This window comes from Mirounga leonina, unplaced genomic scaffold (genome assembly GCF_011800145.1).
Source record: "Mirounga leonina isolate KUSES-001 unplaced genomic scaffold, KU_Mleo_1.0 Mir_126, whole genome shotgun sequence".
Classification (NCBI taxonomy): Eukaryota; Metazoa; Chordata; class Mammalia; order Carnivora; family Phocidae; genus Mirounga; species Mirounga leonina.
This window is the reverse complement of record NW_023270314.1, coordinates 9,004,691-9,020,730: the sequence shown is the minus strand read 5'-3', so window position 1 is coordinate 9,020,730 and position 16,040 is coordinate 9,004,691. Positions and strand designations below refer to the sequence as shown.

The following is a 16,040-nucleotide window of genomic DNA, read 5'->3' as shown; positions in this document are numbered from 1 at the left end:
ACTGCTCTTTTTTGATGTTTAAAGTATTAATAGTAAGTGATTACCTAATTATCTGTTATAATCATGATTATGATTTGAAGAGTAAAACCAAGATGAAATATGAAGGTGTCTGTAAGTCATGATAGAACTTCTCTACCATCAATTCAGCCAACTTCTACTGCATAAAAAAATGTGATCTTACATATCTCACAGAGGAACCGTGATAATAGTAATATCAGATTGATATGTTTTCATTATGTTCATGCAGTGTTGTCCTTATTTTGTAAAAGCAACATGGGTCATTTCCTCAAACAATGAGATCGTTTTATTTAGCCCTCTGTATCTAGATGTGTCTGCATATATGACATGATTCTAAAAATCTGCTTTATCATGGCAGTGGAAATAAGTGAAAATGCCTTTAAAGAACTTTGAAGAAAAATCACCAATGCTGTACGATATTAATTATTTAAAGTATTCTTTTAACAAATGTGAAATTTTAAAACTGAAATGTTTAAGGATATTGAAAATATTCCTCCAATTCCCCAAAATATCTTTTGATTTTTAGATGACTTTCAACCAACTTTGTTTAAAATTTTCATTTAATTTTCATTATGCTGTGGATTATCACTGATTTATAATTTCATTATGTTTCAATATTAAAAAAATGACCTTATTACAAGTGACATGCTACTCATATAGGTAAGCTTTTTTTAAAGTTCATTCAGCTATCTATCGTAAAATCCCTTCTATTCATCATTATGAAAAATACATCTTGGATTAAAAAGTAATCAACAGAATTATACATGGGCTGGAAACTGACAGCCTTTGATGGCGTTAGCATGGCAATATATCCCAAGTTTCAATGTCTTTATACTGGAATTTGTCTCTGAATGATTTTTTGTGTTCTTTCATCATTTTTATCAGTTAAGTTATAAATGTAGGCCTTCTGGAGAACATATTTATAAGATGTATTGAAAATGAACATAAAGTATAAATAATCCACCTGGCACTTTGTTCTTAATAGAATACAGACCATGAACTGAAAGTATAAAAACCTTGAGGTGGTAAGATCCAAGATTTTATTTCTTATAAATCCATATTTTATAATTAAGAAATGAGAATTAATGATGGTGTAAGTACAGTGATATAGAAGGCTCGCCTTATTAAACTAATAAATGAAAGAATAAACTCCATTATAACTAATTAGGCAATAGTGAGGATGTGCAGGTCTTATTATGATGTCTCTTTATGTTCAGATCATAAAGATTATAAATACATTCTGGTCTCTGATTGCTTTTGCTTTGTAGTAGCTTTATTTAGTTGGTAGAGTACCTCAATATACTCAATTCAAAAAACCAATGAGAAGAAACTATAAACAAATTGCTCCTCTATATATCATTAATATCTTCTTTGCAAACAAAATTTTAAGAATAAGTTAGCCCCACAGATAAGAGGATAATAAGTGACTTTAAGACTGTGCCAGCACTATTTTTCATAATGGCATCAGCAAGAGTGGAAGAAATACCAGAAAGAACAAGAGTGACGGCTGTGTCAGCAGTAATTCATACTATTAGGATATTGCACAAAAGCTTACCCAGGAGTGCAAGGCTTGGGCTTTGCTAGAGCTTAGCCTAAAATAGAAAAATCAGAAGTCAGTCTTGTGTCAGGAGTAAAGAAATTCAGGAAGCTGACCTCTTTTGTCTCTAATCTCAAAAACAGTGCTTTTATCATTTTTACACACCGAGTCTCAAGCACGAAAATACAATTTCAGTTTTCTAGGGTGGTTGCTATGACAAGCTACCTTCAGTGGAATAGCAATAAAGAAGCCCAGAATTACATAATATTGCCAAGGAAGTTCTTGTTCTGATCTAGGCCAGTAAATTTGCTTAGTCTGCTTAGTTAGTAAAATCTTAGATTTTGTGTGAGTGTGTGTGTGTGTGTGTGTGTTCAGAGCCAGTTTCTGATACAGAAGTAATCAGTTTTTATATTAGAAACACTACATGGAATAAAAACTGTTATGATAGTTTTGTTCCCAACAAACTAATCAAGTTTACCATTTTATAGATATGGGCCTTTACAGGTAGTATGATGTAAGGTCAGGGGAATGGATTGGAAAGAAGAAATTCAGCTTCCAGGAAAGGTGTTTCACTTCTCTGATTGTTTCTTATCATTTGAAAAATGGGGCCAATTGTCCTGACTTATCAAGCTCACAGAATTTTTGTGAAGATAAAATAACTTGCAAAGTCTTTGAAATGTATGAGCCACTATACAAATGTGAGTAGGCATCATGTACCTGGAAAATAAATGCTCCATTAGAAAGGTGCATTGATTTTATGTATAGATGCCCTAACATCTCCAAGCCCAGTCATCTGTTTTGACACCCTAGATTTATAACAATTATGTATAGATTACAAAGTAATTTTTATAATCTTTTTAACTAGACTCAGTCTCACCAAATCAATTCTTATCTATACTGGCAATGTGGTTTATGCTATAGGAATATAAGCCTTATATAATGTTTCATTCATCAAACAGAAGTGTCAAGATCATCAGAAGCAGCTTCTTCAGCTCAGGGCTAAGGATATATTTCAGGGGCATGTAGTCCTTTTGCTGGACACTATTTCATCAAAGTTGGCTGTTATTGACAACGTTATTGGATGAATCAGGTTACAATATGATATTGATGGCAGTCGTATTAAATCTCACTGTGTTCCCTGGAAGGGAAGAAAAAAAAAAGGGAAGACTCACTCAACACAGTTACTATTCTTCAATAATTCTTGATCATTTTAATTCGAAAAAGTCTATAATAAAGAGTTTTAGTACAAGAAAAGGATGCATGGTTAAATGCTACTCTGAAGAATTCCTTATTTTACAGACCTGGTGCTGTTGCAGGCAAAATCATATCTCCTCTGCGTATTGCATAGGTTTTCATTATAGTTTGTATCTATACTGTAGGCATGTCCTTTAGTTTCCTGAATATAGCATTGTAAGGACGTGCTGCTATAATGAGAATTATTAAACATGAGCGTATGTTCTTTTGTTAAATGAATTGGGATTCTCTGGAGCTTCACACAGCAATAACTTTGTATGCTGATACAGTCTGCAGACTGGGAATTCTCCCTAAATTTTTATGAGGACACATACCTGGGCATAAAGATAATATTAATGGAGAATCATGCAACTAAACTTCATTATGCTAAATACTTAAGATATCTTAAGGTGTATTGCCCAAAACCTTGAAAAAACGTTCTCAGTTGTCTCTATCATGGATAGGACTAAAATAGTAAAAGTGAATCCTGCCATTAGACTTAGTATCATTTTAATGTGCTCCAATAGTAATTGCCTGCCTAAGTTAACAGGCATCGCAATGAAATTATCTTTACTTTTTAAATTATTTTACTTTTACTCAAAAAGAAGTTGAGAAAATCATTGATGAACTGAAATATAGTTGATTGAGTTCAGTGGGTTTTTTTCAGTTTTTTTTTTTTTTAAAGATTTTATTTATTTATTTGAGAGAGAGAATGAGAGACAGAGAGCATGAGAGGGAGGAGGGTCAGAGGGAGAAGCAGACCCCCAGCTGAGCAGGGAGTCCGATGTGGGACTCGATCCCGGGACTCCAGGATCATGACCTGAGCTGAAGGCAGTCGCTTAACCGACTGAGCCACCCAGGCACCCGAGCTCTTTTTTTTTTTTTAAGATATTATTTATTTATTTGAGAGAGAGAGAATGAGAGACAGCATGAGAGGGAGGAGGGTCAGAGGGAGAAGCAGACTCCCCGCCGAGCAGGGAGCCCGATGCGGGACTCGATCCTGGGACTCCAGGATCATGACCTGAGCCGAAGGCAGTCGCTTAACCGACTGAGCCACCCAGGCGCCCTTTTTTTCAGTTTAAATGTAAAGATATACTGCTTCAGCATTCCAAATAATAATATACACTCTGCTATTGAGAGGGGGAATAGAAAGGTAGAGAGAAAACGTCTTGGTTTTTGTTAATATTTTACTTGTTCAGCTCTTCATTTCTCAAATACATACTTGGCTTAATGTCTGGAGGGAAAAATGCTTTTGCGTGCTTTTCAAAATTAGTTAATAAACGTTTTAATAATAGTTGGTATATTGATACTATTGTCTATACTTCATCAATATCAAAATATGTTTGCTCAGTAGGGCTATAGGGTCACAGATCATGTGGAAATTAAATATTTATTTTAGAATCTTACTTCATAAATACTGAATATCAAATAAATGTGTGTTTGTATATTCATGCTTTTCCATGTAGTTGTGTTTGTCTATTATGATCAAAATCCACATTATAATAATCTTTCTACTCCTGAGAAGTCAGTAAATTAGAAGATTCAATTGTTTTCAACTGGTCAATGATATATATATTTTTTCAAATGACTAACACATATCGAATATGAAAAATTTAAAGGCTTCTTGTGACTAGTTCCACAGGGTTATGGTCTTTTTGATCCTGTTCAGTAGCTTAGCAGTGACATTTACATTGAAAGACTAGAAGGAAGGTGGAAGGAGTGTCTACCTGGGTCTCTTGGGGAACCACAGCCTTCAAAATAGACCTCTTCTCCTGCTTTCCCTTTACTCTTCCCTCCTTTCTGCAAGCAAGTTCCTTGCTGAAAACATAGATTTTTTTATTTTGAAGAATAGAAAAATTTTTTTTCCTTAATTCAGTGGAACTGGTGAGTTGTCGCCCTCTCTTCTGGGAGAAAGAGTTGCTTTTTCCTTAGCATTTGTGATCAGAGCAGTTTGGGGCATTGGTGGACAATAGGCTTGTAACAAAGAAACAAAAGTGCACAGAGGAAGTAAGAACTGCAGTGAGGACAGTAGCAGATGCCCCTGAAGGAAAGGGTCTCGTCTGCCATATCCGAACTCCGAGTAAACATCAGAGAAGTTCTAATGTGTATATGCCCAGTGCACTCAGGGTTACACTAACACTCAAAGAGTGTACAAATTGGGCTCATCCAGAAAGGATGTCAGTGTTAAGAAGTAGGCCAGAGACTTGGATTCTAACCAGTGGTGGCTAAAGAGACACGAAGAATCTCTAGGAGAAATAGCAGTGAAAACGGGAACGATACCTATTATACTAACACATGACAATACCTCTCGCCAAGGCCACTACAATAACAAATTGTGTTTACATTTTCTCTCACTTTAGGGCCAATTCTGTGCTTTTTACAAAATATGTTAATGATGGGCTAGTAGCCCTGTTAAGGGCATTTCTTCACAAAAGGGATGAAAAAGGCTGAGCAGTCATTTGTAAATTGTGAAAATACATTAACGATTTTAGAAGTTTTATGACACAAATGCATTTTTGAGGATGAAACTACAACTGAAGAACAGATAATGCATTCATACTTTTATTTACGCTTGTTCTTTCTCAAGAATCAGGACGTTAGCCTCACAATTGTTTGGGAAATGCGAGCTTTTGAAGAGCTTGTTATCAAGGTGTGTTAAGTTTCAGGAAATGTAACTCTGCTTCATTTACTGCTTCTAATAGAAGACCAACTTTTATTAAGTAAGATATCTTTAGGAAGAGAAGAAAAAGCAAACATAATTCCTTAGTTTTCATATATATTCACTTATCCTTTTGTATGTTCAGGTATGTATCTGGGAGGTTTTCTTAGTACATCACCTCACATTTTCTCCAAGGCGAAATTTTTAAAATTTAAAACAAAGCTGCAAATGGAAGTCTCCTGTATGTTCTTAAAGAATGAATTTTCTTTAAAGCAAAGTCATTTTATTCAGAAAGACACTAAGTGTTTCAGGTTTTTGTATATTTTAAACTTAGAGATAAAAGATAAATGAGCACTCCCTTTGGAATAAAGTATTTCTTCCGAAGACCACATTCAGATTTGCATGGTGTCAAGGTCTTTCTACATTTCCATAGGAATTTCAAAACCAACTGATAAATTGACAAGATTAGACACTTTCTAAGAAGAAAATTCTTCTGAACCTGGAGCCCAACAATAATGCAAGGCCATCCTTTTTCATATCTAGAAATATTGCAGGGAAAATCAACCCATTCATTCCCTTTTCAAGTAAGAGCAGTTTGTAAGCAGAATACTTCCACTTGCTAAAACTTGTCAGACAGCATTTGATAAACCAAAAAAATGATAATGCCAAAAATTTATACCAAAATAATGAAATGTTCTGTTAGACATCCTTGTTCACGAACATACATTACTTACGATAGCAGATTATACCATTATTAATCTGTACCTCTTACCACCACTAGTAAAAATGTTTATCTCCCTACAATATATGTATTGTTCAACATTGATATCATTCAGCCTTTTCCCAGATATGTTAAAAAGAACTTGCTTTGCAAAGCCTTTAACACAAATACAACAAAACTGAAGGCTGGGGACTAAGAGGGCAACCAAAGCTAATTTATTAATTTCCTAATTATTAATCATCCTTAAGCAGGCAGCTATATGTTTTCAAAGACATTAGAACACAACTCATTTCTAAGCAAGGAGTGACTGTCTCAGTCCATAACACTTTATAGAACTTTTTTCTTCCCTCTTTTCATCAAGGTTACTTTCACACTGCCAGACAAGAATGTGAGAAAGGGAAGTAGTGAGTTCAAGTGATATGAATAAAAAAAAATGTAAAAGGGCATCCTGTGAAGAGAAAGGCAAAACAAAAACAAAAACAAAAAACAACAAAAAACCCCACAAAGGGTAATAAATAGTTTGAGGTTGTTGAAGATTTTGCCTCAATTATACCTTTAACACTTGTTTTTTTTTTTTTTTTTTTTAAGATTTTATTTATTTATTTGAGAGAGAGCACAAGTGAGGGGAGTGGCAGAGGGAGAGGGAGAAGCAGACTCCCCACTGAGCAAGGAGCCTGATGCGGGACTCGATCCCAGGACCCTGAGATCATGACCTGAGCCGAAGGCAGACGCTTAACTGACTGAGCCACCCAGACGCCCATACCATTACCATTTGAAATGATAAAGACTTAGGTTGATTTACCGTGTAGCATTAAACATTTTGTCTTGAGAGTACACCTCTTTGTGACCATCTTTCCTAAGAGTTTGAAGAGTGTGGTAATGGCTAGACCACCATGCAGTCCACAGCTCAGGCAGTTCTCCTCAACCACGATTTCAAGAAGATGATTTGGGGTAGAACATGTTTTGGCATTGAGCTAAATAACCTCTGTGGATCTACATTCACAAACGTAGGAAAGCCCCTTTATATGAAACCATTTATATCTTTGGCTTTTCACCTCTCCCTCCGATTGGTGAAATAGAATTCTTTTTTATTTTATTTTATTTATTTATTTATTTAATTTTTAAAAGATTTTATTTATTCATGAGAGACAGAGAGGGAGAGAGGCAGAGGGAGAAGCAGGCTCCCAAGGAGCAGAGAGCCCGACGCAGGACTCGATCCCAGGACCCTGGGATCATGACCTCAGCCGAAGGCAGACGCTTAACCATCTGAGCCACCCAGGCGCCCCGATGAAATAGAATTCTTTACAATGATCAGAGTGCTGTCTTTTGTCTTTTTTGTGTTATATTTTCTTTAAAAATTTAAAATATGTGGGAATGCTTTCTTTACCTACTCCAGATACAACTATGTCCGATTAATTCCTTTAATCATTCTATTTTTTTCTTCTCTACATATAGTCCGGTGATGCCTTTCTTGAGTGCTGTTAACGATGTACCAGCTCAATAATTTTATGTAAACTACTTTGATGGATTGCTGTTACTTGTTTGCCATTACATTCAGTCATACATTTCATTCATTCTCTTTATTAATTAAGTAAAAGAATTATCAAGCACTTAAAATGAGGCCTTTGTTTTGCTAATTTCTGTGGAACAAACCTCATGGTATTATAAGCATGGAACTGCTATATATCAGTTTCTTGTATGCACTGTATTCTGTTTTTGGTAGTGGTTTCAGTTAGCAGGTGTGGTTAAATTAGTATTTTTTGGCTCTTAGTTGACCAATCATGCCTCTGTCAGAAGTTGCTTTGTTTATGGAATAGCTCAATTAGACTGTTCATGTTTATAGATACATTTGGAAAATTAGCACAGTTGGTCTCAGAAGATTAGTCAATTGATGGAATAATAGAACATTTAGCTACTTATTATTATGTTTATATTACATGGCTCAAACATGTTCTCTAATATTTAATCAAATTTATCTGGTTACAGTAGCCATTTCTTTTCATTTAGATTTTGAGTGTCTTTCTGCTCAGTTAAGTTCTGCTTTTGAGTCCCGTTCTTTCTGTAAGCTTCACAAATTTACTTGGAAGATAAGTACTTTATGAAGAAAACTTGTCTTCTCTTGGTTGTAGTGGTAGTGGTGGGGGTGGTAGAATGGCATATTTTCATTTAAATATTATTTATTTCCAAAGTTGTCTGATTAAAGATAAGATTAGGTCAGTTGCTCCTTCAGAGTGGATTTGGCATTCATTATATTCTCTTTCCAACTATCCACATAATGGGTCCAATTTGAAGAATCTTAAGCATAATACACTACTGGAGATGACTAATTAAAAATAAAAGCTCTTTAAATAAAGCTTTTGCCTTAGTTTTAAGGCAATAAGGAGCTTTTCTTGGAATTGTTGGCTTGTTTTGAGAGCTGACGAGCCATATCACTTCCCAAGCCTGAAAATAATTTGGCTTCTCACAACAAAATAACATTTTACTATTTGTTGCTAAGCATTTTGTTGGCATCTTTGGGCCCTTAATTGACAAAATGTTTCCAGGGATTAATCTATATTGACTCATTTTTCACTATTTAACAAACATTTATTGGATACCCATTTTTTTTTTTTTTGCTAGTTTTTCTGCCAGAGATGGGGAGCACACTGATAAGTGTGAAATATCAAATCCTCACAGATGTCTTTTAACAGGATAGTTAAATTATTTTCATCAGAGTAATGTTACTTTACAGTTTCCTAGAATGAGGTTCAGTTCCTTTTTTCTACCTATTCCATGGATTAAATTTTTGACCCTTGACACTTACTAGTTGTGTGATCTTGTTTCTTCATCTTCAAAATATGTATGAAATAACTCATGCTGTTTTTGTCATGGGATAGTTTCAAGAATAAAAAAAAAAATGTTGTTTTTACTATCATTGTCACCAGTATTATTATTACTCTTAGGTACTTAAGTGTAATGGTATTACCTTTAGGGTCCAAAAATTATCTTTCAGTGGAGAATATTGTGAATCACATATTCAAAATTAATAATTACTAGAGGGGAGGTGGTTAGGGGGATGGGTGAAACAGGTGATGGAGATTAGGGAGTGCATCTGTTGTGATGAGCACAGGGTGATATATGGAAGTGTTGAATTACTATATTGTACCCCTGAAGCTAAAATAACACTGTATGTTAACTAACTGGAATTAAAATAAAAGCTTTTAAGAAAGAAAAAAAAAAACTGTGTAGAATCAGAAAAAACAAAACAAAACAAAGCCAGCCACAGGGAAGCCTGTGAGTAGACACATGCACACCTGTGTGCTAGTACGTTTGCAATGAGTGATTTGCTTCATGTCTACACCATAGCTGTCATGGAAGTTAGCCACACAATCTCAGCATTGGCTTCAGTGGCTGAAGAAAGTGGGTGAATAACATTCTAGGCCAGATCAACATTTGCTACAATTAAGCAAAGATGATAAATCTGATTTTCCTGACTGTAACTAGACTCAAGAATAGAATTTCCGTCTGAGTTCACCGCAGTCCTTATTGAGTATATTAAACAGACTCTCCGTTGATTTTGGTGGCATCTCAGTGCTAGGTCAGCCCTGCTAGCTGGGCTAGCAATGGGCCTGGGTCATGCCCATAACCAATCTCTCTGGTTATACCAGAAGCAGTGTTTTATGTCCATTGGGTCTTAGTTGAGTTTGAGAATGGTTTCCAATGGGGTGCATACAAAGAGTTGCTCTGTTATTTCTTCTAATTCTGGCCAACGTGGTGCAGTGGCTAAGAGCATGGACTCTAGAGGCAAACTGCCCAGGTTCAATCCCCAGTTCTTAGGCAACCTTGAGCAAGCCAGTGAACTTTCTATAAAATGAGGATCACAATAGTATCACTCATTATTATTAATAATACCATAAAAATTAGTAAGAGCAAAGAAAGTGCCTTTCACAAAATACTTTTGAGTATACCTATTTCATTTCTGAATGATGCTAGAATACTAATATTTTAATACTTTTGCACTTTATAAATGAATTGCTAGTCCAGATTTTGCATTCTGAATGTTGAAAATTTTCTCTATTAATACCGCAATCAACGTATAGATATTATAGTAGCTTACTTGGAGATCTGGGAATAAATATGGAACTTCCTTTCTGAATTGGTTAACTTTCTGGGCCATAAGTGCCGTGTATGTTCTGGAGTTGTTACGGGCTTAAATCTTTCAAATTTGAAAAAAAATAATACTTTTTATTTTCATTGAAAATACAGACTTCTATGATCTGGCAACAAATGTAAAGTGGTTTTTTTTTAAGATTTTATTTATTTGAGAGAGAGAGAAAAAGCAGGAGGAGGGGCAGGGTGGGGAGGGAGAGAGAATCTTGAGTAGATTCTGTGCTGAGCATGGAGCCTGATGTGGAACTCCATCTCACGACCCTCAGATCACGACCTGAGCTGAAACCAAGAGTTGGATGTTTAACCAGCTGAGCCCCCTAGGTGCCCCAACAAATGTAAAGTTTTATCAGGCTAGGTTATTTGATGAACTGACCATTTGTAGCACTAAATATTGAAATTAAAGTACAAAAGATGTGCTAATAAATTTCATTCATCAAATTAATAAGAATTTTATTACAGATTAAGGTCATTTGAATTATTATTTATTTCACAAATTAAAATAACATAAAATGAATTGGCCACTTGGTATCCATGTTAATAACTTCAGGGAGTTGATTAGCTTATCCCTGGAATTCTTCCAGACTGAATGGTATAAGAAAGTTTCCTTTAGAATTTATTTATTTATTTATTTAAAAGATTTTTTTTTTTTTTAATTTATTTGACAGAGACACAGCGAGAGAGGGAACACAAGCAGGGGGGAGCGGGAGAGGGAGAAGCAGACTTCCCACGGAGCAGGGAGCCCGATGTGGGGCTCGATCCCAGGACCCTGGGATCATGACCTGCGCCGAAGGCAGACGCTTAAAGACTGAGCCACCCAGACACCCCTCCTTTAGAATTTAAACAGAAATTGATTTTGTTTAAGATAATTAGTCAGTATACATTTAAAAATACTCCGAATTACATTTTATCAATTAAATACTATAATGCCATCATTAACTTATTATTAATGTGTCTGCAAAATATTAGTGAGTCCTTGTGATGGACGTGAGAAGCAAATGTGTGGTTATCAAAGAAGATTGGCAAATTTTATTTCATTGAAATGCCTTATTGGCCTGTCAAAAAAATTAAGCGTAGAAATAGAGAAAAAGATTCTCACTGCCAAAGTCGAGATAGGATTATTAGAAAAGATGAAGAAACTATTCTCTGTCTGAAGTTTCAAATCTATGGAAAGGATCCTGAAGTGACATGTGGAAGAGCAAGAATTAGTTCCTGCTAACCAGCAAAGGACAGGAAGTAAATCTCCCTTACTAAACAGTATGCTTTCATCAGGTTAGAGAGTTTATTCTACCCTCATTTCTCAGAATTTAACCCGAAGTATAGCATCTCCGAGGTGTTCAATAATAAAAGTCTGGTCAAAAGTTAACAAAAAAATTATGAAATGAGGGTCAATAGATCACTTATGAAAGATTATAACAATTTCTGTACCTCTATTAGGAACTCATTCATTGACTTAAAAAGGATATTAAGATTTACAATATATATAACAGCATTGGGTAAATGTTTGAAGGAAAGCCAAGAGAAAGGTGTCAAGAAATCCTAAAAAGTGAAGGGAAGTTAAATGATATGAACATTTTAAGAGCGTTGTATGAGAGCATATGGCATGTGGTTATTATTCACAGTGATTTTTGGGGCTGCTAGAATCAGAATGAGCCATGTAATTAGACAACCTGCTCATAATTATTACCGTGATTGACATTGTTTGAAGTACATTCATGATTGTTCCATAAGACCCAGGATTATCATAATTAATGAAAACATGAGTGACTAATTGATGATAACTTCTGCCCTATCAATACTGCTCTACTTTTCAGGGTCTTGAGTAAGTCTGCAGAAGGTTCGTAATTTACTTGTATGCAATGCAGTACATTTTGTGTTCCATCTTAGCATTTTCCTGTAGCTGTGCCACATTTTGGATAATATGAGATGTGACACATTCAACTTGGATGTTACAAACAAAACATAAGGCAGCTGAAGGATGTAGTCATGGGAGACACAATTTAACTGATTTTCTCTGTGTTAGTAACATGTGAGAATATAGCAGTTCATAGAAACCTGTGCAGGGGGTTATTTGGGGTTATGAGAGGCTTACAAAGTCATTTGAGATAGGCTTATAGAAATATAATTGCTTTTTTAGTTTATGCATTGAATAAGGCATCTTAGAACATTTGTGGCTTGGCAGGAGATAAAATGTGGTTGATAGTTAAAAGAAATAAGAACGTATAGAACTCATTTGAGTTCCTTACTGTAAAGCTTGTGTAAAATCCCAGAATAATGTTATATCATTAGAGATCTGCTGGATTATTGTGTTATGTATCATTTTCTGTTAAAGGTTATGTAAACAAATACAGAAGTAAAATTTTCAGTATAGTGCTTGTTTCATCATAGGCGTTAATGGTGATTATTTTAAAAATTATTCTTCAGTGGCTACTATACATGCGTGTTTACACAAGTTTGATTTTAATATAGATGGAGTGCTTTAACAAACTGCCCATGAAAATAATTATTAACATCTTGGGCATGTGTCTTTTAAACATGAGATTTTAAAATGTTAATTTTTAAGATACATTGCTATAGGGAAGCACCATTTATTTTCACTAGCTCTTTAGTTTTATTTCATCCATCCATATGATTTAGCTGTCTATAAAATGTTAACTAATCAGCTAAATAATGACATAATATTTCACAAGTACATTTAGCTTACTTTCAACTGAGTAAAGTTTGAAATACTTTTGGACATTTTAGAACTTTGTAAAAGTAGGACAACAATATAAAATTACAGAGTAAAATTCTTTGAATATTTTAGGAAACTTGGAATCCAAATAATTTCTAGTTTTTACAAATATGGTATTGTGTTGTTTACAAAGATGACAATTGTGGTTACAGAGATACCGTATCACATAAATAAAACCTTATTAATATTTTTCCTCCATATATTTGCTTCTTTTTTGAATTCTTGGTCATATTCCTCGGCTTTAACTTTTGCCATGTGAATAAGTCACAAAGAACAAGACTGAAAAAACCAAACTATGCAAAGCTCTATCATTTGTTCTAGTCTTGTGTAGAAAGGGGCTCAGATTAGTAATGCTTTATGTGACATTTTGTTGAACCTATGAAATCTTAAAAGTCTTTATCTCATGGTAGAGTAGATTTCCAGAGGGGTAAAACATAAATAACATATTATATCTTATTTCCTTGTATTGATAGATCAATTGAGGTTGAATCGACCTGGTCAGAGACACTGAAAACATTTCTACCCATAACTTTCCCTCTATTCTCTACTCCCATAGTACTTTATTTATGCTACTAATATTTCACCCATTGGGTGGCACTAATATTTGTACACTTATCTGTCTCCCTTAGCATAATGGGAGTTGCTTGGAGGCAGAAATTGGGTCCCAGCTGTGTTTGTTTCCCCAGCCTCTAAAAGGATGTCCCATATACAAAGCAATCAGTAAGCATGTATAGAATTAGATTGCATTGTTCAAATATTTTTTGTCAGATATTCTTACTGATTTGACTCTATGGATTAGAAAAGTACCTTTATCTATATCCAACAGGACATCTAGGTTTTAGATAAATAATTGCTATGATGTCTTATAGTCACAGATAATGTCCATACTGTGTGTTCTTTAGCATAATTATGCAATATTGCCCTATATTTGTTTCTGGTTGCTCCTCGCCCTAGTCCACTTTCCAGTATTTATTCATAATCTCTCTAAATGTAGGTCTGGTGATGTCACTTCTTAATTCTAGCTCCCTCACTTGGCATGGAGGATCCTTGATGATTTTGTTCTTGTCTATCTCTCCGTGATAATCACTAGTCATTTACCCCATTGTAAATGATTTCTGCCACACAAAAATTGGTAGTCTCCCAAACAAGCCATTAAATCTCCATGACTTTTCCAAGATACTCCTTTCTGTCCCAAATACCCTTTTCTGCTGTTTCTGTCTAGAAAACTCAAATCATCCTTAAAAATTCAACACCGACTCTCATTTCAGAGGCTTTTCCTGCCTTCCCCCAGGCAGAAAAAATCACAGTCTTCTTTGTATAGGCACACCATCTCCTGAACCTGCTTCCACTTTTACATACAGCAGGTGGTTTTGTAATATTTGTTTTCATCACTCTCTCCTTTTACTACTCTAAAATCTTTGAAGGTCGAGTCCATGTCTTTGTTATCTTTTATCTTCAGAACCAGGCATACCATCTGGGATATAGCAGGTGCTCAATAAATATTTGTAGAACACATTCTGTTATTTAATCTTCACAACCACATATGTTTACAAATGAAGGTGCTGAAGTCTAAAAATACTGAGTAACTTGCTCAAGGTCACACAGCTAGTGAATGGCAGATACTTTACTTCGAGTGTAGGACACTTTCATCAACTTCGCAGGAGCGCACCTGCCTTTTCTCCCAGGAATACCAAAGAGCCATTTGTGTTCACATCCATCCTCCTAGAAAATTGAGTCCTTGTGGCCTCCCTGATATAACCCACTGCTGCCCTGAGAATTGTTTTTTTTTTTTTGCTCTTTTCATGCCTATGAGCACCTCACCACTACTTGAATTGGCTCAGGCTTGGCTGTCATCTTCGTCTGGTTTGATGTATCTGACTTTCTTTGATCTTGATTCAGATTAGTTTCTGATTGTTTTTCTTTCTTTCCTGGTGACAAAGTGTCCGCCTTATATTGCTCTTCATTAAAACTACTCGGACTTCCTGTAGAAACTTGATGATAGTACCTCCTGTTTTCCTACTCATCACCATGCCTGTGGCTGGACCAGGCATATTCACTGTTAACCCTGTAGAATTTGACATGTCCAGGCAGAAGCCATTTTGAGATGTTAAGGAATATAATTAGTCAAGTGTATCTAACGCTTCAATAAGAATTCTTTTTTTTAAATTTTATTTTACTGTGTTATGTTAGTCACCATACATCATTAGTTTTTGATGTGGTGATCCACGATTCATTGTTTTCGTATAACACCCAGTGCTCCACGCAGTATGTGCCCTCCTTAATAACTCCCTTTACGTATGTTACTAAACACCAGTCTATGAAATGCTAATATTGTTTTTTTTTTTAAAGATTTTATTTATTTATTTGAGAGAGAGACTGAGAGAGAGAGAGCATGAGAGGGGGGAGGGTCGGGAGGGTCAGAGGGAGAAGCAGACCCCCCGCTGAGCAGGGAGCCCGATGCGGGACTCGATCCAGGGATTCCAGGATCATGACCTGAGCCGAAGGCAGTCGCTTAACCAACTGAGCCACCCAGGCGCCCGAAATGCTAATATTGTAAGAAATAATAAAAAAAGAGTGGATTCTGAGATTTTATTTATATTTTTATACGAACTACAATTTACTGCCAAAAGTTGATTAACACTTGCTCCTTAGATGCAGGCCTTTACTTTCAGTTGCCTGTAGCATATTGCTTTTTGGGTGTTTACCATCACATTACCTGTAACATGTCTAAAAGTGATCTTTTTATTTATTTATTTATTTAAATTTTTTTATTGTTATGTTAATCCCCATACATTACAACATTAGTTTTAGATGTAGTGTTCCATGATTCCTTGTTTGTACATAACACCCAGTGCTCCATGCAGAATGTGCCCTCCTCAATACCCATCTAACTTGCCCTCCAAAGCAACGTTTTTTCCACTACTCCATTTCTTTCAGTAGCTTCCCGCTCCCCTTTAAAAAAATTCCATCAAGTCATCTCTTAATACTTTCT

At 35.3% G+C, this 16,040-nt stretch overlaps 1 protein-coding gene across 1 annotated transcript in view; it reads left to right on the top strand.

Annotated features, from left to right (window-relative positions):
* TRHDE (thyrotropin releasing hormone degrading enzyme) overlaps positions 1-16,040 on the top strand; it is a 363,215-nt gene that overhangs the window by 189,822 nt on the left and 157,353 nt on the right. The gene's annotated exons all lie outside the window — the stretch shown is intronic.